This window comes from Heloderma suspectum, chromosome 5 (genome assembly GCF_057233095.1).
Source record: "Heloderma suspectum isolate Gila_16-S chromosome 5, 16-S_ref, whole genome shotgun sequence".
Lineage (NCBI taxonomy): Eukaryota > Metazoa > Chordata > Lepidosauria > Squamata > Helodermatidae > Heloderma > Heloderma suspectum.
In genome coordinates this window covers 161,371,806-161,397,571 of record NC_139462.1, presented here as the reverse complement: position 1 = coordinate 161,397,571, position 25,766 = coordinate 161,371,806, and the positions used below count along the sequence as shown (strand labels likewise).

Sequence of the window (25,766 nt, the reverse complement as noted above, 5' to 3'; positions counted from 1 at the left end):
TTTTAGTAGTAGTATCCATATTTTTTATTTTTTTATTTATTACACTTCTATATTTCCCTATAACCGAAGCTTTCTGGGCAGCTTACAAAAGTTAAAACATTAAAATACAATATACAAAGTTTAACAACCATTTCCATAAAAACATATGCACAATATATACAAACAACATATAACTAAAAACAACTTTGAACTAAAAACATTTTTAAAAAAATCCAACAATAAAACACAGCTTAAAACAACACTGCTTAACAGTATACAAAAGTCAGCAAAAGGAACAAGAGTTCTAAAAAGGGAAGGCCTGCCGGAATAACAGTGTCTTTAATGCCTGCTTAAAAACCTTCAAAGAGGTCAGCAGGTGCATTTTAACCAGCAGCTCATTCCACAACTGAGGGACAGCAAAGGAAAAGGTCCACTTGCATGTGGCTGCCAGTCTCACATTAGGCAGCCACAGCAGATAGCCCTCAGAGGACCTGATGCGGTGGGCTGGGACATAGGGGAGAAGGCGCTCCCCAAGGTACCTTGGACCTAGACCATCTAAAGCTTTAAAGGTAAGAACCAGCACTTTATATTTCACTTATAAAAGCAAACTGGCAGCCAGTGTAAAGATTTTAAAACCAGTGTAATATGGTCTCCATGGGACATCCCAGAGACGAACCTGGCTGCCATATTTTGTACCAGTTGACATTTCCGAACTAAATATAAAGGCAGCCCCAATTACAGCAAATTGCAGAAATCAAGCCTAGAGGTTACCAGCACTTCTCACAGTTGCCTCCACCTGGGGTGCCAGGAGCAGGGTTGGGTCAAGAAGCACACCCAAGCTACGAACTTGCTCCTTCAGGGGGAGTGCAACCCCATCCAGAACTGGCTGACATATCTCAGTACCTGAATTAAGACCCTTCACAATGAGCACCTCTGTCTTGCCTGGATTCAACTTCAGCTTGTTCTCCCTCATCCAGCCCATTACCAGCTTCAGGCAGTCATTCAGAGGAGTCATACCTTCCTTGGATAACAATGTTAAAGAGAAATAGATTTGGGTGTCATCAGTATACTGATAACACTCAGCCCCAAACCTCCTGATGATGGTTTCCTTCCTCCAGAAGGATACCATGGTCGATGGTATTGAATGCCGCTGAGAGATCCAAAAGAATCAACAGGGATGCACTCCCCTATCAATTCCTAGGTGAAGATCATCCACCAAGGCGACTATGGCAGTCTCAACTCTGTATCCTGCTCTGAAGACGGTTTGAAATGGGTCCAGATAATCAGTTTCATCCAAGACTGCTTGGAGTTGAATTGACACTGCCCTCACGATTACTTTGCCCCCAAATGGTAGCTTACTTACTGGTCTATAATTATTGAAGTCTGGGGGGTCAAGGGAAAGCTTCTTCAGAAGTGGTCTAACAATTGCTTCTTTTAGACATGATGGAAAATTACCTTCCCTTAGGGAGGTATTAATAATAGTCAGCAAAAGTTGCTTTACCATCTCCCCTCCCTGAACTACAAGCCAGGATGGGCAAGGATCGAGAGGGTAAGTTGTCTTTTTGACCAAACCAAGCAGCTTGTCCACATCATCAGGAGTCACAAGCTGAAAATGATCCAGTTAAATCATGCAAGCAGAGTTGCTGGACACTCCACTGTTGATTTCTGTCCCCACAACAGCGGCCAAGTCGGCTCGTATCTGAGAGATTTTACCCGTGAAAAATTCATTAAAGGCATCACAGCGAGCTACCAAAGGCTCTAAGATCAGATTCTGTGTGTGTGTGTGTGTGTGTGTGTGTGTGTGTGGTGGGGGCTGACTCAGCTCCCTAACCACAATGAACAGGTCAGCTGGACACGGGTTTGCGGACACAGTATGTTCAGAGTAGAAAGCTCTCTTCACTGCACATATCGCCACCTCATAGGTCTTCAAATGATCCCTATGACGTGTCTTATCAGATTCAAGTCAAGTTTTCTGCCACTGGCGCTCTAGTCATTGTCCTTGCTGCTTCAGCTCCCTCAGTTCTTCTGTAAACAATGGAACTTGTTTGGAAGCAGGTAGGAGAGGATGCCTAGGAGTGACCGTGTCAATAACCCTGGTCAGATCTTCATTCCACACAGAGACCAGGGACTGGACAGGGGTGGTGGCAGCACCAGCCAAGAAACCCCCCAAGGCATTTTGGAATCGCAATGGATCCATCAGCCTTCAGGGGCGGGCCATCTTAACTGGTCCCCCACCCCTGCAGAGGCAGGTAGTAACCATGATACCAGCCCTGACCAGACAGTGATCCATCCATGACAACCTGGAAACAGTTAGAACCTCCACCCACAGATCATTCTCCTGATTGGAGCAGAAGATCAAATTGAGTGTGTGACCAGCTTCATGCATTGGCCCATTGACCACCTGGTTGTCATGGTCACCATGAACTCCTGAGCTACACTGGGAAAGCTGGACCTGAGGGGGATGTTAAAGTCGCCCAGAACTAAAAGCCTGGGCGATTCCAACACCAGCTCCAAGACCAGCTGTGTGAGCTCAGTTAGGGACTCTGCTAGGCAGCGGTGTGGCCGGTACACTAACAGAATCCCAATCTGTCCCTAGTCCCAAGGCTGAGGTATACACACTTGATGTGAGCCAGTTCCTTCACAGTGAGGCTGGTCAGGGGGATGTTATCTTTATGGACCACTGCTACGCCGCCTCCCCGTCCGCTTCTCCTTACCTGATCTACCATGGAGTACCTGACTGGGAGAAGCTGCGTCCATACAGGCCCGCTTATCTCCCCCAGCCATGTCTCCGTAATGCATACTGGGTCAGCCTTTTCCTCCAGATTAAATCATGGGTGGTTGCGATCTTATTCTGGACTGACCTGGCATTGCAAAGGAGCAGACAAAGATTCTGTGGGTGGCTTGGCCCGCTCCCCAAGGTACCTGGACTGACAGCACAACCAGAAGGCTGGATAGGTGTAAAGTACCTGCCCCCCCCCTATGAATTTTAGCTCTCCCACCACCATATCTCCCCATGCCCCCCACCGTTGTTATTGCCTCCCCTACACACATAATGCTGACTTTGTCTCAAAAAAAGACAGCAGCATTCAGCAGAATACAACAGTCAAGCTGAACATTCCATCTCTCACCTGGAATGTACTCCTAACAATCCCCTCCTATCTCTCACCCTGGGGTGGGAGCACAATTCAATACCAGCAGGCTCTCACCCTGTGGTATAAAATCACTTCCTCCTCACCCATAAAATAATAAAGAGCCTAACTGGAAACTAGCAAAACACATTCAAGGGCCACCCCCCCCCCAAACAACCCTGGAAATCCCCCCTCACTCCCCACAAGGGAAGGACAAAGAAGGGAAACACAGAGAGAGGAGAGAAAACCAAGGAATATGGCCCTTGTGTTCACAGCCCCGCAAAGCAGCTCCCTGAAAGGGGCGACCCGCCTTTGGTGTTGCCCCCTTTCAGGTCGCTGCCACCCACATTGGCTTCCCTTAAGTCCAGCTCCCTGGAGGGACAGCATATTCTATGCCGGGGTAGGCAATGTGGTACCCATGGGCTTCAGTGTGCCCCTGAACACCTTTGTTGCATGCCAAGGTGTCCTAACTCTCCCTTCAACCCCCCCCCCAACACATTTTCTTACCAGCAGCTGGGATCACTTCAAAGTAAAGTGAAGGTCTTCAGCTGCTGGCATCTTCAGTTCCCATGAATGCCTCTGCACTGCGTGATGGGGCTCAGAGACATTGTGAGGGAAAGAAAATGAGACAGAGTGAGTGAGAGAGAGAGAGAGAGAGAGAGGGGATGGCAGCGTGTGTGTGTGTGTGTGTGTGTGTGTGTGAGAGAGAGAGAGAGAGAGAGAGAGAGTGCATCTACGGGTGGTGATCCAGAGTGTGAGAGAGAAAAAGATGGGAGAATGAGTTGGTTGGCTTCTGTGAAACTGGTTTCTGTTGGTGCTGAAAACTGAGGGTTAAAAGCAACTATTTAGTGTATTGTGGCTCAGACCGCCACCCCTGCCTTGTACATAGTCATTTGGGCAGATTACTTGCCCTTTGTGACTAGCTACCCTTTCCATGGCAGCCATTTTATGGTGGTGCCATTACAGTTTCTCAAATTGGAAAATGTACCCAAAGGCCCCAAAAGGTTGCCTACCCCTGTTCTATGCCAAGTCTCTGGAAATGCTCTGTGCAGAAGAAACACTCAGATTACTTGTAGATGAAGACTGAACACACAAAATTATGCAATGGTGTTAGGAAGAAACATCCTCACTATTTTTCTGTCAAATATTGACTTCATATATCATGAATGATTGGGAGCAAGTGCACTGGCTCCTGGCTGACCACCTGCTCCCACTGAGCTAAACAACCCAGGGACACTGCAACCCTGGGCTATTTATTATGACGTCCGAACCTGGAATTTGGGTTTGTTGTGGGAACGATAACCTGGGGTAAGAACCCTTTGTCCTTGGGTGGTGTTAACCATTTCCACCATGTCTTTTCCCTGATGGAAACTCCTCCCACACCCAAAGGTACTATTAGCCTTCGAGAGGAGGAAAGAAAACTACGATACACCCCATTATACTGCTACTAATAGCACTTTCGGGGGGGGGTAGTTCTACTGGGGCAACAGTCTGCGGTGTCTGTGTGTGGGGTTAATAGCCTTAGTTTCATGGCCTTTATTCCATTCTATTCCCAGCCCTTCTCTGGTTGCTACTTTTAGGAAAAGAAAAAGATATCAGGTGATGTAATTATGGACCTCTGAAGCCACCTCTAGCTTGGTTCCTAGACAGAGTCCCAGAGAATTTACAGAATAATTTAGAAAACAAAGTTGCAATAGTTTAATGTGCTCTTGCAGTAAGTATTTTATTGTGTATTTTTGTTGTGTCTGCATTTCTCATAAATTTATAATTAAAAACAAAAAAGTTATATCTTACAGCAAGAAAGCTGACAATATTTTTTTAAAACCCAGAATGTCTCCCATATTTTGCTACAAAATACACATTTCTCAATGCATTTTATCTTAAATTTTTAATGTTTTTATATTTTATATTGTTTTACTCTGTGCTTTTTGGTTTTAATTTTTGTGAACCGCCCAGAGAGCTTCGGCTATTGGGAGATATAGAAATAAATAAATAAATAAAATTTGCATTTTAAAATAAATGTTTGAGCCAAGAATTGCTGTGGTTACAGCTTGTACTTCAGGAACACACCTTTCCCAGCCATGTTGGAGATTGGGCATGAATGATTTGATCCCACTACTGGAGGGACAGGGAGCAGAGGAAGAAACCATCTTGACATTTGACTTATTCCTCAAGATGGAATATGCTCTTCTGTACAAGGTGGGAGAAACATGAATAATGGCTGGCATTTTTCTTGGCAGCTGGATTGTGCCTCAGGAACACACTTTCTCCAGCTGTCAAGGGGCGAACAGTGGTGCCATGCAAGAACATTCTGCTTCTCTTTCCTGTGAATAATTTCTTCTTCAAGACCCTTGGAATGAAGGAAAGGGCAAGTTCAACTACAAGCTCCAACAAAACCTTGTAACCTGCTAGTCAGGGCTTACGTGAGAAACAGGGTACCCTTCCCGTGGTATCATAGTGATTTAACCCTGCCTGAAGCCGAGAAAAACAGCTATCCTAGATTGCCTCCCTTTGACACTTCCTGGTAATGGGGTGTGTGTTCATGTGTGTGTATAGAAGAGCCAGATAGACACAGAGGAGGTTTAGTGTGTTTCTGTGTGAAAAGGAGGGTCATGGCATAGGTATATTTTAAGGGGTGGAGGATGTTAGAGAAAACTTTTTTTGGTGCTCACACTTAAAGGGAAATTGTTAATCTTTATCAGTTTTTTTTTAAATAATAATCTCCAAATAACTATTTATACATATGGCCTAAACATGTGTCATGATCTGCTATCTAGTCCATAATGGATGGCCCTTTCCCATTATCAAAATGAATGAGAGTACAGTGGATAATACGCAGAAAAGTTCTTACATCATTCCTGATTTATCATGTACAGAATTTTAAAACTCTCACATCAGATTTATCATCTGGTTGTTATGAAGGTGATTATTAGTACTGCAAGAATATATAACAACAGCGCCCAAAGGCTCAGCTCATTATCAGGACTAGGCATTGTACGAGCACATAGTTAGAGACAGCTCCTGCCCCAAAGGGCTAGCATTCACCATGCTATCCCCAGCGTCTGTCGTTTAGGACAGACTGGTTTTGTCAGTACAGAACCCCTCTGCCAGGCTTCCAATTTATACTTCCCATCCTTCCTTATTTCCACTGAATTGTTTTGCTGCCATCTACAGAATTTCCCACCTCACTTGCCACACACCAGTGTCTCCTCTCATATACTGCAATTACCATTTATTTTTATTTTATATGGGGCAACTAATATTCTTATCAAAGCTATCGTAACTGCTATATTGTCTGTTCTCATTTTTAGACAAAATTGCCAAAGGTTTTTGAGAGCTCTTTAAAAAACATTCCATTTTTGTTGTTTTTTTAAACTGTTCTAAAAAGATATACTATGTAATCATATTGAACACCTGTGTACAGTAAGGTAGAAGCCAAGGAGGTGACAACAGTGATGGGAGAGCCTGAGTTTTTGAAGACCAGAAGGTGAGGGAGAACTGGAAATAAAGAATGATGTTGTGATGAGCACAGAGATTAGGAAAAGTGGTGCCCATACAATTTCAACAGAACCTGGGAAAACTGGGTAGAGATTCAGACCTAGCTTCTCTCTCTGAAACAACATCCTACCTTATATGCAGGGAAGGTTTGTCCCTTTCCAGTGAAAGGCTCAAGGACTGCTCAACCTACCTTAACCTACAAGCATTGCTTGGAAGCTCTTATTCTTTAGTTTAGCCAGTATTCCCCATGTATGTCATAATGCAGAATAAAAGGTTTCCCCACTGCTCCAAAGTAGTGATTGTATGATCCAAGGTTTTCTAGGTTTTACACAATATTACAGACTGTAATGAAGTTCCTTCAGAGCCCATTTGCACCTTAAGTTATACCAAATTTTTAAAATGCTACAGAAGAAGCACAGTCTTGAACTTTTCAGTAGAAATGGTTAGTAATTGTTGCTGAAAAGTTCTATGTGAACAACCAATTAATTGTGAAAAAATTGTGAATGGTCCCTTTATTACAGAGTCAGTTATGTGAGGATTTGAACAGCTATACAAGTGCTGTTGAAGAGATGCAAGACAAGCAGACAGGAGAAGAGGCAGGAGGTACAATATCCATTACCGCTCCCTATAAATAAAAACCTTACTGCAGATCAGCTAACAAGATGTTTACAAATCCCATACTGAGTTCACATAATGGATTTAGCACAATATGGCCTCAGATACTACTCTGCCACTAACCCCATACCAATCTACTCACAGAATTCAATTGCCCTTCGGGAGGAATAATTCGCACAATAGCTGTTTTAATATGGAAATTACTGAGGTGCGTGCTGATATTTCCCCAAATCCTATATTGTTGGTGAATATGTTATACATGCACACAAAGCATGAGAAATGTCTATCTCTCCTTGGAAATACTGTGAACATAATTAGCAAACCTGCAGACAGTGCTGTCCAGTACACCTCCAGTTCTATAGGGGAGAAGAAGCACTTGGAAACTGAATTTCACATCCATTTTTGGTACCACATCTCTCCTCCTCCTAATTAGGTAAAAGGGGGGAAATGGGCTGATAGAATTCTATGTCCGTTTGGTGCTCTGTGATTTCCTCACCCCAAATATCCCATGTCAGAGTTGGGTACTAGTACAATTGTTCTTTCTTTTGCCAGAGGTATGAGGCAACTGGAGAAGCTTAATGGTGCACCTGTCAACACCCACAGAGCAGATGGTTAGGTGCATAACTGCCCCATCTCATGTTGATAGAACAAGAGCCACTGATAAATTAAAAATTTGCTGACATTTTCCAAATTAGCAAGTTACTTTTGCTGCCTAATCTGGCTTTCCTTTATAAATACATAACATTTTCCAAAGAACCAAGATTCTGTGGAGCTACTGAAATTAGACTCATAAAATGTGGGGTACCTACAGTCACTCCCCTTCATGGATAACTGCCTTGTTGTGGCGAAGGGGCTTGCGTAACTCAGTGAAGCCATAAGCTATGCCATGCAGGGCCACCTGAGACGGACAGGTCATGGTGGACAGTTCTGACAAAATGTGGTCCACTGGAGAAGGAAATGGCAACGCACTCCAGTATTCTTGCCAAGAAAACCCCATGGAACGTATCACAAGGCTAAAAGATATGACGAAGGAAGATGAGCCCCTCAGGTCGGAAGGTGTCCAATATACTACTGGGGAAGAGCAGAGGGAATTTCCAAGTAGTGCCAGAAAGAGTGAAGCAGCTGAGCCAAAGCCGAAAGGACGCTCAGCTGTGGATGTGTCTGGTGGTGAAAAGAAAATCCGATGCTGTAAAGAACAATATTGTTTAGGAACCTGGAATGTGTAAGGTCAATGAATCAAGGTAAGCTGGAGGTGGTCAAACATGAGATGGCAAGATTGAACATCGACATCTTGGGAATCAGCCAAAGAAAATGGACAGGCATGGGCGAATTTAATTCAGGTGACCATCATATCTACTACTGTGGGCAAGAATCCCTTAGGAGAAAGGGAGTAGCACTCATAGTCAACAAAAGGGTGAGAAAAGCAGTACTGGGGTACAATCTCAAAAACGATAGAATGATCTCAGTATGAATCCAAGGCAAACCATTCAACATCACAGTAATTCAAGTCTATGCCCCAACCACTGAGGCCGAAGAAGCTGAGGTTGATGGGTTCTATGAAGACCTACAACACCTTCTAGAACTAACACCAAAAAAAGATGTCCTCTTCATCATAGGGGATTGGAATGCTCAAGTAGGAAGTCAAGAAATCACCGGGATAACAGGCAAGCATGGCCTTGGTGTACAAAATGAAGCAGGACAAAGGCAAATAGAGTTTTGCTAAGAGAACACGCTGATCATAGCAAACACTCTTTTCCAACAGCACAAGAGGTGACTCTACACATGGACATCACCAGATGGTCAATATCGAAATCAGATTGATTATGTCTTTGCAGCCAAAGATGGAGAAGCTCTATACAGTCAGTAAAAACAACACCTGGAGCTGACTGTGGCTCAGATCATGAGCTTCTTATTGCAAAATTTTGGCTTAAATTGAAGAACCTAGGGAAAGCCACTAAACCATTCAGGTATGACCTAAATCATATCCCTTATGAATATACAGTGGAGGTGAGGAATAGATTTAAGGGATTAGACCTGATAGACAGAGTGCCTGAGGAACTATGGACGGAGGTCCGTAACATTGTTCAGGAGGCAGCAACTCAATCCATCCCAAAGAAAAAGAAATGCAAGAAAGCCAAGTGGCTGTCTGATGAGGCTTTACAAGTAGCTCACGAAAGAAGGGAAGCGAAAAGCAAGGAAGAAAGGGGAAGATATATCCAACTGAATGCAGAGTTCCAGAGAATAGCAAGGAGAGACAAGAAGGCCTTCTTAAATGAACAATGCAAAGAAATCGAGGAAAACAACAGAATGGGAAAGACTAGAGATCTCTTCAAGAAAATCAGACATATCAAGGGAACGTTTTGTGCAAAGACAGGCACGATAAAGGACAAAGAAGGCAGGGACCTAACAGAAGCAGATGAGATTAAGAAGAGGTGGCAAGAGTACACAGAAGAACTATACAGGAAAGATCTTAATGTCCCTGATAGCCATGAGAGTGCAGTCACTGAACTTGAGCCGGACATCCTAGAGAGTGAAGTCAAGTGGGCCTTAGGAAGCATTACTAACAACAAAGCTAGCGGAGATGACAGTCTTCCAGCTGAGCTATTTAAAATCCTAAAAGATTATGCTGTTAAAGTGCTACACTCAATATGCCAACACATTTGGAACACTCAACAGTGGCCACAAGACTGGAAAAGGTCAGTTTACATTCCAATTCCAAAGAAGGGCAACGCCAAAGAGTGTTCAAACTATCGTACAATTGCGCTCATTTCACATGCCAGCAAGGTGATGCTCAAAATCCTACAAGCTAGGCTTCAGCAGTATGTGAACCGAGAACTACCGGAAGTACAAGTGGGGTTTCGAAGAGACAGAGGAACTAGAGATCAAATCGCCAACAATTGCTGGATCATAGAGAAAGCAAGAGAATTCCAGAAGAACTGCACCCTAGAGTAATAAAGGAATTGGCAGAAGAACTCTCAGAACCACTGTCTATTTTCTTTGAGAAATCATGGAGGACGGGGGAAGTGCTAGATGACTGAAGGTGGGTTAAAGTTGTTCCTAACTTCAGAAAAGGCAAAAAAGAGGAACCTGGGAACTACAGACCAGTCAGGCTGACATCAATCCCTGGGAAAATTCTGGAGCAGATCCATCTGTAAGCACCTTGAAAACAATGCAGTGATTATGCGAAGCCAAGATAGATTTGTCAAGAACAAATCCTGCCAGATGAATATGATCTAATTTTTTGATCAGGTAACCTCCCTTGTGGACTGTGGGAATGCTGTGGACATAATATACCTTGACTTCAGCAAAGCTTTCAACAAAGTGCCCCATGATATCCTGATGAGCAAACTAGCTCAAAGTGGGCTAGATGAAACAGTGATCAGGTGGATCCACAGTTGGCTACAGAATCAGACTCAAAGAGTGCTTATCAATGGGATCTTCTCAAACTGGGGAGAGGCAACGAGCGGGATACCGCAGGACTCAGTCCTGGGCCCAGTGCTCTTCAACATGTTTATTAATGACTTGGAGGAGGAGGTGCAGGGAATGCTGATCAAATCTGCAGATGACACAAAATTGGGCGGGATAACTAATACCCTGGAAGACAGAAACAGAATTCAAAGTGATCTTGATAGGCTGGAGCGCTGGGCAGAAAACAACAGAATGACATTTAATAGGGATAAATGCCAAGTTCTGCACCTAGGAAAAAGAAACCAAATGCAGTTACAAGATGGGCAATACCTAGCTCAACAATACTACAAGCGAGAAGGATCTTGGAATTGTTGTCCATCACAAGCTGAATATGAGCCAACAATGTGATGTGGCTGCAAGAAAGGCAAATGCTCTTTTGGGCTGCATTAATAGAAGCATAGCTTCCAAATCCCGGGAAGTACTAGTTCCCCTCTACTCAGCACTGGTTAGGCCTCATCTGGAGAACTGTGTCCAGTTCTGAGCGCCACACTTTAAGAAGGATGCAGACAAACTGGAGAGGGTTCAGAGGAGGGCAACGAAACAAAGCCCTATGAGAGACTGAAAGAACTGGGCATGTTTAGCCTTGAGAAGACTGAGGGGAGATATGATAGCACTCTTCAAGTACTTGAAAGGTTGTCACAGAGAGGAAGGCCAGCATCTCTTCTCGATCGTCCCAGAGTGCAGGACACGGAATAATGGGCTCAAGTTGCAGGAAGCCAGATTCCGGCTGAACATCAGGAAAAACTTCCTGACTGTTACAGCAATACGACAATGGAACCAATGACCTAGGGAGGTAGTGGGCTCTCCCACACTGGAGGCATTCAAGATGAAGCTGGACAGCCATCTGTCAGGGATGCTCTGGCTTGGATTCCTGCATTGAGCAGAGGGTTGGACTTGATGGTCTTACAGGCCCCTTCCAACCCTACTATTCTATGATTCTATATGTTACTCACTGAGTGACCTCATTCACTGCTCCAGCTGCCAAACACAGAAACCATTTGGTGGAAGCAAACGTGGTTTAGAAGCAAAGGAAACTTATGGGGCCAGGTTATGTATGAATCCTTTCCTAATAATATAGTACATAGTTAGCCTTAATATGTCTCATATCTTTTGTGTATACCACACAGGATATGGCATCTCTGTATTTTAACTGTTATTTTGTTTATTTTAAATGTCATGACATTGACTTAGATTATAAAATAAATACTACTCTTACTAGCTATGAATATATTAGAATGTGTGCTTTAGTGTACTTTGAGTGACACAAAGATGGCAGTAGAGGTCAATTTAAGTCTTTAACTGCAATTAAAAACATATTCAACCATGTATGACTTCTGCTCCAGCTGTTAATTAGTTAAGGAAGGTGTAAACTTCATTGCATACAAACCTGCTGCTACAGCTATGGAGCCCCCTAGTGGGATTCTGAGTAACATTCTGAGTCACTGGAACAGTTGAGAAACATTTTCTGACCAATTAAAAAGATAATGTGATTAGTATAACAGTGACTTTATTAGGAAGTTATTATTCTTCATTTCTGTAGGTGTCCATAATGCTAATATATTCTGAAGTTTACCAATAAGATCCTAACTATGTGAGAAAGTTTGATGTGGCCAGTATAGTGTGGCAGAGGTTTTAGTGAAATGATCTTATACTATGAAATTTTATCAAAGAAATAAGATAAAATTTAGTATTAATTTATTTAATTTATATCCATCTTTCTGCCTAAAATGGTGATCAAGGCAATAAAATACAGATTAAAAATAAAATCCTAATCAAAACATCACATAGTAACAATTAAATTAAAACGTAATTAAACAAACAACAATAAAAGAAATAAACAGCAGCCAACCAATTAGTACCTTACCATACAGAAGGGGGATTTTTGGACTGGAGAAGGTATTTGAATAGACACATGGGAGAAAGAAAGGGGAGTCAAGGTAGGCTCTGAATTTGTATGAAACATAAAACCCCCACAAGGAAACCAAGTTTGATTTCCTTAAATAAAAGAGGAAAAAGACAGTGTGCCACAATTGCTTACTAATATGATGGAATGTATTCACTCAGGGTTGGTTTATACTTCCAGCAGAATCAATTGGTAAAGCTTTTCATGGACTGTACCTATTTGGGTTGCAGTGAAGGACTGCAAATATGAACGCTTCCCAATCTACAAAATCCCTTGCACATATAAAAATAGCATGGCAAGGAGGAGGACTCACCCTAGCCTTCTCCAAGACATGCTATTTTTATGCAAAAGTAGTTTAAAAAAAATTAAACAAATGAATTCGGTTTTTTAATTAGAATATGTTTAGCCTAGCTTTCCATTTAAAATGCTCAAGGCAGCTTATAATAAATTAAAATAATAGCAAATTTATTTATAAATAAATACACATCACTTTAAACAAGGTGTAAGAAGAACAGTAAAATAGAAAGCGCAGTAAAATTCATATTTAAAAAGAAAAGCAGAAATAAAATTATCAACTTTTCTCATCACTCTACAATAATGGAATATCCCTTGATAGTACTTTAATTAGAATTTCAACAGTATCAAAGCCATTGCCACCTCTCTTAGATAAGATTAATTTTATGCCCTTCTCTAATGAGTACATATCTAATTAACTGGTTCACAGTAGTTAAGGTTACAATCCTAAACACATTTACTGAAGAGTAAATCCCACTGAATTCAGTGGCACTTATATCTAAGTAAATATGTTTAGGATTGTTCTACAAAGCCCATCATTTTATTGACCATTATGTCAGTGATAGCTCTTTACTATTTTTTCAATATTTGATGTACACCACTTTGGCTGCTTGGAGAGGGCAAGTGTGATCATGATAGGAGTATGGCTTGTTTTTGCTGCTGTCTATAAGGAGATAACATTATGGTCAAGGGCCTATTTCTAACTTTCTTTTTAGATCTTGGAACAATGAAGGAAGTCTTCCTTTTCCTGGTAACATTGCCAAGGTTTACTAGCATTCTTTTTATATTTTAGACATAGAATAAGGTGTTAAATAAGATTCTGCCATGATTTTATAATACTTTTCTATCAGAATTAAACATAGAAACTTTGGATCCATCCCCTATGCTAGGAATGTTTCAGAGTGGGGAAGGCCGCTCAGTTCCTTTCCCATTATCTAGAAGCAGCCTTCCCATGTCCTGATATATAACAATAAAATGTTAATGTTTCAGGCCCCAAATCTGATCCCTCTATCACTATAACAACATAAAAAGCTGCATTGTATCAGGTCAGATTATTTGTCCTTCTAGCCGCTGACTCTCCAGGATTTGTCAGATCAGGTCAGATTATTTGTCCTTCTAGCCACTGACTCCCCAGGATTTGTCAGAGGTTTTTCAAATTATCCCTACCATCTACTTTTAGCACAGCAGGGGAAGGTCAAAGGGGGGGGAGGGGAGGAGGGGGGGGGAGAGAGAGAGAGGTCTTTTCCCAATTTTCGTCTCCTGAAAATGCCTCCCTCTCCTTCACAAGGTTGTAACCATGAACAGGAGCACTCCTCTGAGGGACTGAGGATTCACTGCAACATTGTGTGTGTGCATGTATATATACACACATATTCACTAGTGGGATTGACAACTCCCTTTTAGATTTGATTAGACACAGTATACAGTCCTCCCAACTTTTTATTTAATAATGACTTTTCAGTTGGGGGGGGGCGTTCTTACAACCTAACAATATCTATTTTGTTCTTGTTTAAAATATACTCTTTCTTTCTTTCTTTCTTTCTTTCTTTTTTACTCAGGGGTGGGGAACTGGATTGGTTCTGAGAACCAGATCGCCTCCTGGGACCAATCTGGAGGGGAAGATGATGACAGAGGGTGTGTCCCTTCCCCAAAGCCCTTTCCCTGAAGCCCCACCCCCTGACATCACCAGCCCCCTTTATTTCTTTCTCGATGTGGAGAGAAGCACGGAGACATGCCTCTCTCTGGATGGAGAAAGACACTTAGCTGGCACTATATAGTTGGGATATACTGAAATATACTTCCCATTTTGGATGATGAGTGGTGGGCAAAGAGACCTGGCTGGGTCTTTGAGGAGCCGCTTTTCCAAGCACCATCTGAGTGCACAGGTGCTTTGTGCGCCACTCGTCACCTCAGTTGGGTTGGTGGGCAAAGGGACTCGACTGGTAACTGGAGGAGAGCCTCCTCCAGATGCCAGCTGAGTCCCGAGATAGCTTCATTCCCCCATCCCCTTCCCAATGGAGGAAGGGGAGAGAGAAGCAAAGCCATCAGAGCCACAGCCTTCAGGAGAGCTCCTTGAGCCACAGATCAGTTCCTCTCACCCCCCTCCATTCTGAGGGGGTGGGAGTTCAGGGAGGGGCCTTGTTTGAGGCTCCGCAGGCTGGATAGGCTGGCCTGGCAGACTGAATTCAGTCTATGAGCCTGAGGTTCCCCATCCCTATTTTAACTGATAAGGGGAATTTGTTTTGGTGTTTTGTATTGTTTTAAGATGGAGCATTTAGACATGCAGCCATCAGTCTGAAATGATATAGGTCAGGAAAGGCTTTACCTTGCAATTCTGCTGAATGGACAAACTGGCCAAAGGGGGCATATATGATTACTTTTAGAACCCATAATTTTTGGCTTCTAACCATAGAGAAACTAACGGTCCCCTTTATTTCATGCCTTGACACTGACTATGTATTTTCTGATCCTTTGACATAATATCAGACATATTCTGTTAGAATCAATGATCATTTTGCAATGACTGAATAGATTTCATCAATAAATTCAAATCAGGAGAAAGAGAGAGAGAGTTCCCAGTCTCTCAAGTAAGTTTAATACATGCTTATGATGTGATAACAATTTGTATTGCAGCTGCTAGGTTGCGACATTAGGCTATTTCCCAGTTTTTTAATCAAAGACTTAAATATTGAATAATTAGTAGAAGGGTTACTTATGTTATTCTTATGCATATTAAAGAAACTTGTGGCACCTTAAAGACGAACAAATCTGTTTATTCTGGCATAAGCTTTTGTAGACACTGTCCACTTCATCAAATGCATCCAATAAATAATAAATAAATAAATGTGTTTGTCTTTAAGGTGCCACAAGACTCTTTGTTGGTTTTGCAGCTACAGACTAACATGGCTACCCCTCTGGAAATTATGCATTTTAAGCATTGTTCAACAACAAATCTAGGTTTGAATGTATAATTCTAATAAACGAAAACACTTCTGTTCATTGGCATGTCCCTCACCAAATGCTCCTGAATAAGCTTATCAGTCGTGGGATAAGAGGACGGATCATCTTATGTATCAGTAACTGGTTAAAGAACAGGAAGCACGGAGTAGGCCTAAATAAACAATTCCATTTAATCAAATTATAAATGAAGGGATGTAAAAACTGGAGTCCCTCAAGGATATGTATTGGGACCAGTGCTCTAGAACTGGTTCATAAATTATCTGGAGTGAGAAGTGAGCAGTGAGGTGGTCAAGCTTGCTGATCACACCAAATTATTTAGGGTGGTAAAAACAAGAAAGGATTGCAAAGAGCTCTAAAAGGTTCTCTCCAAACTGGGCAATGAAAAGACAAATGCAGTTCATGTCAGCAGGTATAACATGATGCATATTAGGGTGGGGAATCCTAACTTCCCACATATACCATTGGGCTCAGCTGGTGGTGACTGATCAGGACAGCTCAATGAAAATGCTGACCCAGTGTGCAGCAGCTGTGAAAAAGGCAAATTCAGTGTTAAACATCATTAGGAAAGGAATTGACAATAAAACTGCCACTGTCATAATGCTTTTATATGGTGTAATGACACTTTGAATACTGTGTATACCTCTGATTGCTCCTCTTCAAAAAGGTTATCATAGAGCTGGGGACAATCTACACAGAGATCCTTTCCAACGCGATTCAGTTTAAAACCATGTTTTCATCGAATTGGATTTGCTCCTCCCATAGCACCGATTAAAGCAGCATATACAAGAAAGGAAAAGAACCTCTTTTGCATGGCAGACTGCATGAGAAAGGGCATTAAGTTTGGGCATATGTGGGTGGAGTCTCACAGCATCAATAAGCTTCTTTTAAAAAAAGAAGTCAATAACCTTATGCGAAGGTGTGCTCTTCCAGATAAGTGCAGATTTAAAACAATAGGCTTCTCCACCCCTCTCTCCACTCCATGCTCAGAAAGTGCAGCGGAAGTTAATGGGAATTACTTCTGAGTAGACATGTTTAGTGGGCTGTTCTTAGGGCAGAAGTGGAGGTTTCAAAAGAACAACAGTCATCCCAAAGCAACGTGCTGACTTTAAGGATCATTTGGGGAAAACCAAAGCACCTTTTAAAGTCACTGAACTTATGCGAAGCTCCACTTCTCTGGATAGGTGCAGATGACACAACTTTCCCTTCCTCCTATCAGCACTTCTCTCCCCAGTTGGTTCTGAAGCCAGTATTGCTAGTTGAGGTCACAAAGACTCCCAAACCACACTGAAGCTGGTGCAATGGGAAAATCCATCCCAAAATGACTTTGCAAAAATGTGAGTTTTATGGCATGAAAGCCCGTGGTTGCTGCAGAGAGGGGGGAATGTCATGTGCCACGACTGTCTATGAGGTGCAGTAGCACTGGAGTACATCCCTGTGTAGATGGGGCCTTGGAAATGGTACAAAAAGGGCAACTGAAATGATCAGGGTGCTGAAATAACTCGCCTATGAGAATAGGTTATTAAGGTGGAGGCTTTTTAGTTTGGAAAAAAAAGCAGGTAAGGGAGGACATGACAGAGTTTTATAAAATTATGCATGACATAGAGTAAGTGGAGAGAACCCGCCCCATATTTCATAGTATTATAACCCAAGGTCGTCCAATAAAACTGAATGATGCAAGATTCAGGACAGACAAAAGAAAGGAAAAACACAGAATTTGCTACCACACGATATGGTGATGACCTCCAACTTAGGCGGCTTTAAAAGAGCATTAGACAAATTCATGGAGGATAAGTTTATCAATGGCTACTATAACGGTTATATATTACTTCTAGGATCAGAAGCAGTATGACTCTGAATATCAGTCACTGGGGAACAACTGTTAGAGAGGGCTACTGGCATCTTGTTGGCCACTGTGGGAAACAGGATGCTGCACTAGATGGGCCTTTAGTCTGATTCAGCAGGGCTCTTCTTACGTTGTAGTGCTAGGCATTAACATTAGGTTATCTGGAAATTAAAGGGCAAAATGCAATGCATGCACCTAGTTTAGGGTGCAATCCTATGCATGTTTAGACAGCAAGAAGTCCTACAACTCCCAGCATAGTGGGAGAATTTTTGGGAGAAAAAGTTGTAGAATTTTTTTTTCTGTCTAAACATGCATACAATTGTGCCCTTAGTTATTAGAATTCAAGGAGGTCACTACTAAGGATCTGTGGATAATGACAATTAGGTGCCAAAACTATTGCTCTAAAATGAACCCAAAAAACCATTAAGGGTGCAATCATATGCATGTTTGGACAGATAAAAGTCCTACAACTCCCAGCATGCTGGCTGAGAAATCCTGGGAGTTGTAGGGCTTTCTCAGTCTAAACATGCATAGGATTGCACCCTTCAAAGCATTTCAATGGGCAATGTAGAATTCATGTGCGAATTTGAGATATATTCCTACATGATGTCATATGATAGATTAGATGTATTTCATGGTGGACCAGAAGTCCTAGTGAATAACCTTCCCCCCACCTCTCTCTCTCTCTCTCTCTTTCTCTCTCTCTCTCTCTCTCTCACACACACACACACACACACACATTTAAAGCCAATAATAAAATGCAGATAGCAAAAGTAAAAGCACAAAGCACAACATGCATAAAAAATATGAAGATAAAGAAAAGAGTTGTGCCTAAGGTAAAACATCTACTTTAATATACATTCATGTCAGCCTGATCCATTTGTGCTAATCAAGAGGACATTATATCCCAGAGAAAGAATCCACAGAATGAAATTTGAAACTGAAATTCACAGCCCACAAACCATCATCATCACTATACAAATTACATTTGTTATGAATTTATAATGCTGTTCATATAAAAACATATTTAATAGTTTGAAGAATTGACAGCAGTGGGGTCATGTATAAATATTTAACTAGCATATCCTTCATAATTCAAAATGTTTAGGTTTCATCTCTGAAAATGTGAATTGCAACACCATCTAAACCTAAAAAAGTCAATTACTGTGAAATGCATTGAAAACACAACCTCATTCCAAGTACTGTTTTTAAACATCACTTGTAAATCATAGTTTCAGATTAGCTGTCTTCTGAAAGCAAGGATTCATCAAGCACTAGGCTGCTGACTTTTTGTCCCCTACTACTTTCCCATTATATTCACAGAATTTATACTAAGATGGTGATTGTCTTTTACAGGGATCCTCAAGAGCATTCAGTAGGTACTCATGTAATGTTAAGCACCCTTAATATTAAAAATCTAGATCTGCTGTCCAATACAAACTCAAGAACCAGGATACCCAGGATCTTCAAGCTTGCTTCATAAATGTAATTCTGATGTCAACTACATCTTCCTCCCGCTTGCCCCAGCATACTGACAACAAAGGTAAGCACTGGTGCATTTGAAATCTGTATAATATTATAAAAATTACCCTTCCACTCCATCCCCTCAGCTCCTGATATATTTAAAAGTAGCACTATGTTTCTGTCATCAGCATTTAATGGCCTGGTAAATAAACATAAGAGGATAAAGCCAGTGTCTGGAGATAACAAAACAGAGAGAGGTGCCAATAGGTTTGAAGGGGCCCCAGGCCAGCTGGTTTCCTGTCTTGCCCTGTCCCCACCCCCGCCCTGTCACACCTCCTTTTTTCTTCTTCTTCTTTTTTAAACTTTGGAGTGACAACGGCACTGGTTCCTCTTCCTCCTGCTTTGTTGTTGTTGTTGTTCAGTCGTTCAGTCGTGTCCGACTCTTCGTGACCCCATGGACCATAGCACGCCAGGCCTTCCTGTCCTGCGCTCTCTCCCGGAGCGTGCTCAAGTTCATATTCATTGCATCCGTGATGCTATCTAGCCATCTCATCCTCTGCCGTCCCCTTCTCCTTTTACCTTCAGTCTTTCCCAGCATCAGGGTCTTTTCCAGGGAGTTTTCTCTTCGCATTAGGTGGCCAAAATATTGGAGCTTCAGCTTCATTATCTGTCCTTCCAATGAGCAGTCAGGGTTGATATCCTTTAGGATGGACTGATTGGACCTCCTTGCAGTCCAGGGCACTCGTAAGAGTCTTCTCCAGCACCACAGTTTGAAAGCATCAATTCTTCGGCGCTCAGCCTTCCTTATAGTCCAGCTCTCAAAGCCATACATTACTACTGGGAAAACCATAGCTTTGATTAGACGGACCTTTGTCGGCAAGGTGATGTCTCTGCTTCTTACTATGCTGTCTAGGTTGGCCATAGCTTTCCTCCCAAGGAGCAAGCGTCTTTTAATTTCATGGCTACAGTCACCGTCTGTGGTGATCTTGGAGCCCAAGAAAGTAAAATCTGTCACTGCTTCCATTTCTTCCCCTTCTATATGCCAGGAAGTAATGGGGCCAGATGACATGATCTTAGTTTTTTTAATGTTGAGTTTCAAACCAGCTTTTGCACTCTCCTCTTTCACCCTCAACAAGAGGCTCTTGAGATCCTCTTCGCTTTCTGCCATTAGGGTGGTATCGTCTGCATATCGGAGGTTGTTGATAATTCTCCCGGCAATCTTAATTCCGACCTCTGATTCATCCAACCCGGCATTTCTCATGATGTACTCTGCATATAAGTTAAATAAGCAGGGTGACAATATGCAGCCTTGTCGTACTCCTTTCCCAATTTTGAACCAATCGGTTGTTCCATCTCTGGTTCTTACTGTTGCTTCTTGACCCTCGTACAGGTTTCTCAGGAGACAGGTAAGGTGGTCTGGTACTCCCATCACTTTAAGAATTTGCCACAGTTTGTTGTGATCCACACAATCAAAGGCTTTAGCGTAGTCAATGAAGCAGAAATAGACGTTTTTCTGGAATTCTCTTGCTTTCTCCATGATGCAGCGAATGTTGGCGATTTGATCTCTAGTTCCTCTGCCTCTTCTAAACCCAGCTTGTACTTCCGGTAGTTCTTGGTTCGCATACTGCTGAAGCCTAGCTTGTAGGATTTTGAGCATCACCTTGCTGGCATGTGAAATGAGCGCAATTGTGCGGTAGTTTGAACACTCTTTGGCATTGCCCTTCTTTGGAATTGGAATGTAAACTGACCTTTTCCAGTCTTGTGGCCACTGTTGAGTGTTCCAGATTTGTTGGCATATTGAATGCAGCACTTTAACAGCATCATCTTTTAGGATTTTAAATAGCTCGGCTGGAATACTGTCATCTCCGCTAGCTTTGTTGTTACTAATGCTTCCTAAGGCCCACTTGACTTCACTCTCGAGGATGTCCGGCTCAAGTTCAGTGACCGCACTATCATGGCTATCAGGGACATTCAGATCTTTCCTGTATAGTTCTTCTGTGTACTCTTGCCACCTCTTCTTAATCTCATCTGCTTCTGTTAGGTCCCTGCCTTCTTTGTCCTTTATCATGCCCGTCTTTGCACAAAACGTTCCCTTGAGATCTCCAATTTTCTTGAAGAGATCTCTAGTCTTTCCCATTCTGTTGTTTTCCTCGATTTCTTTGCATTGTTCATTTAAGAAGGCCTTCTTGTCTCTCCTTGCTATTCTCTGGAACTCTGCATTCAGTTGGGTATATCTTCCCCTTTCTCCCTTGCTTTTCGCTTCCCTTCTTTCGTGAGCTACTTGTAAAGCCTCATCAGACAGCCACTTGGCTTTCTTGCATTTCTTTTTCTTTGGGACGGATTTTGTTGCTGCCTCCTGAACAATGTTACGGACCTCCGTCCATAGTTCCTCAGGCACTCTCTCTATCAGGTCTAATCCCTGAAATCTATTCCTCACCTCCACTGTATATTCATCAGGGATATGATTTAGGTCATACCTGAATGGTTTAGTGGTTTTCCCGACGTTCTTCAATTTAAGCCGAAATTTTGCAAGAAGCAGCTCATGATCTGAGCCACAGTCAGCTCCAGGTCTTGTTTTTACTGACTGTATGGAGCTTCTCCATCTTTGGCTGCAAAGGACATAATCAATCTGATTTCGATATTGACCATCTGGTGACGTCCATGTGTAGAGTCGCCTCTTGTGCTGTTGGAAAAGAGTGTTTGCTATGATCAGCATGTTCTCTTGGCAAAACTCTATTAGCTTTTGTCCTGCTTCATTTTGTACACCAAGGCCATGCCTGCCTGTTATCCCGGTGATTTCTTGACTTCCTACTTTAGCATTCCAATCCCCTATGATGAAGAGGACATCTTTTTTTGGAGTTAGTTCTAGAAGGTGTTGTAGGTCTTCATAGAACCGATCAACCTCAGCTTCTTCGGCCTCAGTGGTTGGGGCATAGACTTGAATTACTGTGATGTTGAATGGTTTGCCTTGGATTCGTACTGAGATCATTCTATCATTTTTAAGATTGTACCCCAGTACTGCTTTTCCCACCCTTTTGTTGACTATGAGTGCTACTCCATTTCTTCTAAGGGATTCTTGCCCACAATAGTAGATATGATGGTCACCTGAATTAAATTCGCCCATGCCTGTCCATTTGAGTTCGCTGATTCCCAAGATGTCGATGTTCAATCTTGCCATCTCATGTTTGACCACCTCCAGCTTACCTTGATTCATTGATCTGACATTCGCAGTGATCCATGAAGGGGTCCTCCTGCTTACTCACTGGTAAATGGAACTGCTGTGCTAGCCATTCAGTCAAGGCTGCAGCCTATGGCATGGCATTTTAATGGTAAGGCTTTTTCTTGCTTAACTTTGAGTAGTAGCAAGCTGAACCAACCAGACACTGTCTTTGGAGGGCATGACCAATGAGGGCACAGGAGCAGCAAAGAAGCATCTGGGCACCATCCCAGACCATGGGGCCCTGGACCTGCATTCCATTGTCCAGCCCTGGTGGTGGCACTGAAAACAGCTGATCATGCTGGTTTCATGCTGTTGCTGTATTATTATGTAAAAAGTCAACATGACTTTTTAGCATTATTTAGAAATAGTATGCGGCACTGCAAAATCTGGTCCTAAAGTGTATTTAAGCTATAACTCAACCAGCTATATGGAAGCAATATAGACCTTTGCTTCATGGACAAGGGTGAAAATCTACCCTGGCTTTGATATGAGGAAATATTTTATACTGTATCCAGTCCCACTCCTAGAACACAACGTTTAGAAAAGGATTAGTCTCAATACTTTTTCTTCAGGGACTAGCAATAGAGAAGTGTATTGTGTTATTACAGAGCTTGGAAATGTAATGGTTTATGGTTGCTAAGCAACTCTACAGTGGAAAAGGCCTCTGTATCTATGATCTCTTAAGGCCCTCTAATTTCATTAAAACATGCTCATAACTATTATACAGAAAACCTGGGTATAGTTTATATACAGAGTGGGCTTCTTGACACAATACCAATGGGATAAAACTGTAGTGATATTAATATTAACAACACTAAACAGGTTAACAACTTGTTTGTGATACGTATAAACGTGTCTTGTCTGGTTTTTAATTTCTGAAGCAAGTATTAGGAACAAAACAAATGAGAAATGGGAGGTCCATGAAGGGATTTCCTGACAACTTTTCAAAGCTTTAAGGGATCCATGGGAAAGGGTAAATTGGATTCGTCCTACAGTGGTAGAGAATGTGAATGTTCAGGTTTAGGCAACAATGTGTCCCATTTCACTTCCTGCTATTAGTAGTGTCACTGGGGGTGGGGGAAGGTAGACAGGTAAAATACAGGTATGTGTCTTTTCCTGAGTCAGGCTAACAGGAACTTTAGGGAGGGCTTTCAATCTGGATAACTGCATGAGTGGGAAGGGTTAAACTCCCTCCTCTAGCACTGCATTATTGATCCAATTAGTCCCCCCTGTGCCCCCCCGGCTTGTTTTAAATTTTGAAAACGATGTCTGGAGATTCCATCACAGGTCTCCTGCACCACATCTAGTTTGGTCACTTACTTCAAGAATATACATTATTTCTAATACTAAAGGAAGTCCTACTGATTAGGAATAACAAAGCTTATTTTAAAGACAAATAAAGATATAATGGGTATGTGACATTAAAAAAAAATTAGGATTGAATTTCTGGTGCCAAACCCCCACAATTTTTTAACAATTTTGCAATAAAATTATATAAATCAAAACAATCAGGACTCTCTCTCTCATGTTGTATATATTGCTAAGCTCCAAAGTGTCTCTTTGTTTAATTCCTTTCTACTCAACAACAGGCGGAAAACACAGAGTCTTGTGACACCTTAAAAACAAACACATTTACCCTGGCATGAGGTTTCAAAGTCAATAGCCCATTTTGTCAGATGCATCTACTAGAACACCTATCAGAATGCATGCCACAATAAATTTTGTTAGGCTTTCAAGTGCCACTGGACTTTCCATCAACACAATAATGTTATACTCATCTGGAACTGATAAGGAAAAGTTACGCTGAATATTATAGTCAACGGAAAGGCTGCAGGGAGATTCATATCTACTCTAAATTTGTTCACGTCTAGAGCGTAAATGCCAGGGAAAGTGCTATGGTTTTTCTATTTGTTTTGCATCTGTTCTACTCACACACCCAGCTGCAGTTCTCAAAAGTCCTGCAGAAGCTGCTTTATGTCTGCCTTCAGTATAACCAAGATGACAAATTCAGGGAACAGGTATCCCTATTACAGCAGAGCGTTCTCTTCCTTGGTTGATACTGTAGAGGAAGAGCTAATTACCTGAAAATCCAGCTAAAACATCTTCCCTTAGAGACTTCAGGGTGAGAAGTATAATAAGATTTACAGTAAGTGTGCGTATCATGTGATTTGCCATATATTCCAGTTCAATCTACTTCTGAGATACTAATTTGCCACCGAAATCAGATTGACTACATCCTTTGTAGCCAAAGGTGCCGGACATCTATGCAGTTGGTAAAAACAAGACCTGGAGCTGATTGTAGTTCAGATCACAAACTTCTTATTGCACTATTTAGAATCAGACTAAAGAGAATAGGGAAGACCCACAGATCAGTTAGATATGAGCTCATGAATATTCCTCATGAATATGCAGTGGAGGTGAAGAATAGATTTAAGGGACTAGATTTAGTAGATAGGGTCCCGGAAGAACTATGGACAGAAGTTCGCAACATTGTTCAGGAGGCGGCAACAAAAAATGTCCCAAAGAAAAAGAAAACCAAGAAAGCAAGAAGGCTGTCTGCTGAGACATTGGAAGCAGCCCAAGAAAGAAGGAAAGCAAAAGGCAACAGTGATAGGGGGAGATATGCCCAATTAAATGCAAAATTCCAGAGGTTAGCCAGAAGAGATAAGGAATTATTTTTAAACAAGCAATGCGTGGAAGCGGAAGAAGATAATAGAATAGGAAGGACAAGAGACCTCTTCCAGAAAATTAGAAACATTGGAGGTAAATTCCAGGCAAAAATGGGTATGATCAAAAACAAAGATGGCAAGGACCTAACCGAAGTAGAAGAGATCAAGAAAAGGTGGCAAGAATATACGGAAGATCTGTATAGGAAGGATAATAATATCGGGGATAGATTTGACGGTGTGGTCAGTGAGCTAGAGCCAGACATCCTGAAGAGTGAGGTTGAATGGGCCTTAAGAAGCATTGCTAATAACAAGGCAGCAGGAGATGACGGTATCCCAGCTGAACTGTTTAAAATCTTGCAAGATGATGCTGTCAAGGTGATGCATGCCATATGCCAGCTAATTTGGAAAACAAACAAATGGGCAACAGATTGGAAAAGATCAACTTATATCCCCATACCAAAAAAGGGAAGCACCAAAGAATGTTCAAACTATCGAACAGTGGCACTTATTTCACATGCCAGCAAGGTAATCTTGCAAGGTAGACTCCAGCAATTCATGGAACGAGAATTGCCAGATGTACAAGCTGGGTTTAGCAAAGGCAGAGGAACTAGAGACCAAATTGCCAATATCCGCTGGATAATGGAGAAAGCCAGGGAGTTTCAGAAAAACATCTATTTCTGTTTTATTGACTATTCTAAAGCCTTTGACTGTGTGGATCATCACA

The 25,766-nt window shown here is 42.0% G+C and overlaps 1 protein-coding gene across 8 annotated transcripts in view; it reads right to left on the bottom strand.

The window, feature by feature from the left end:
* Positions 1–25,766, bottom strand: part of ULK4 (unc-51 like kinase 4) — a 367,782-nt gene that overhangs the window by 48,895 nt on the left and 293,121 nt on the right. The window lies entirely within an intron of this gene.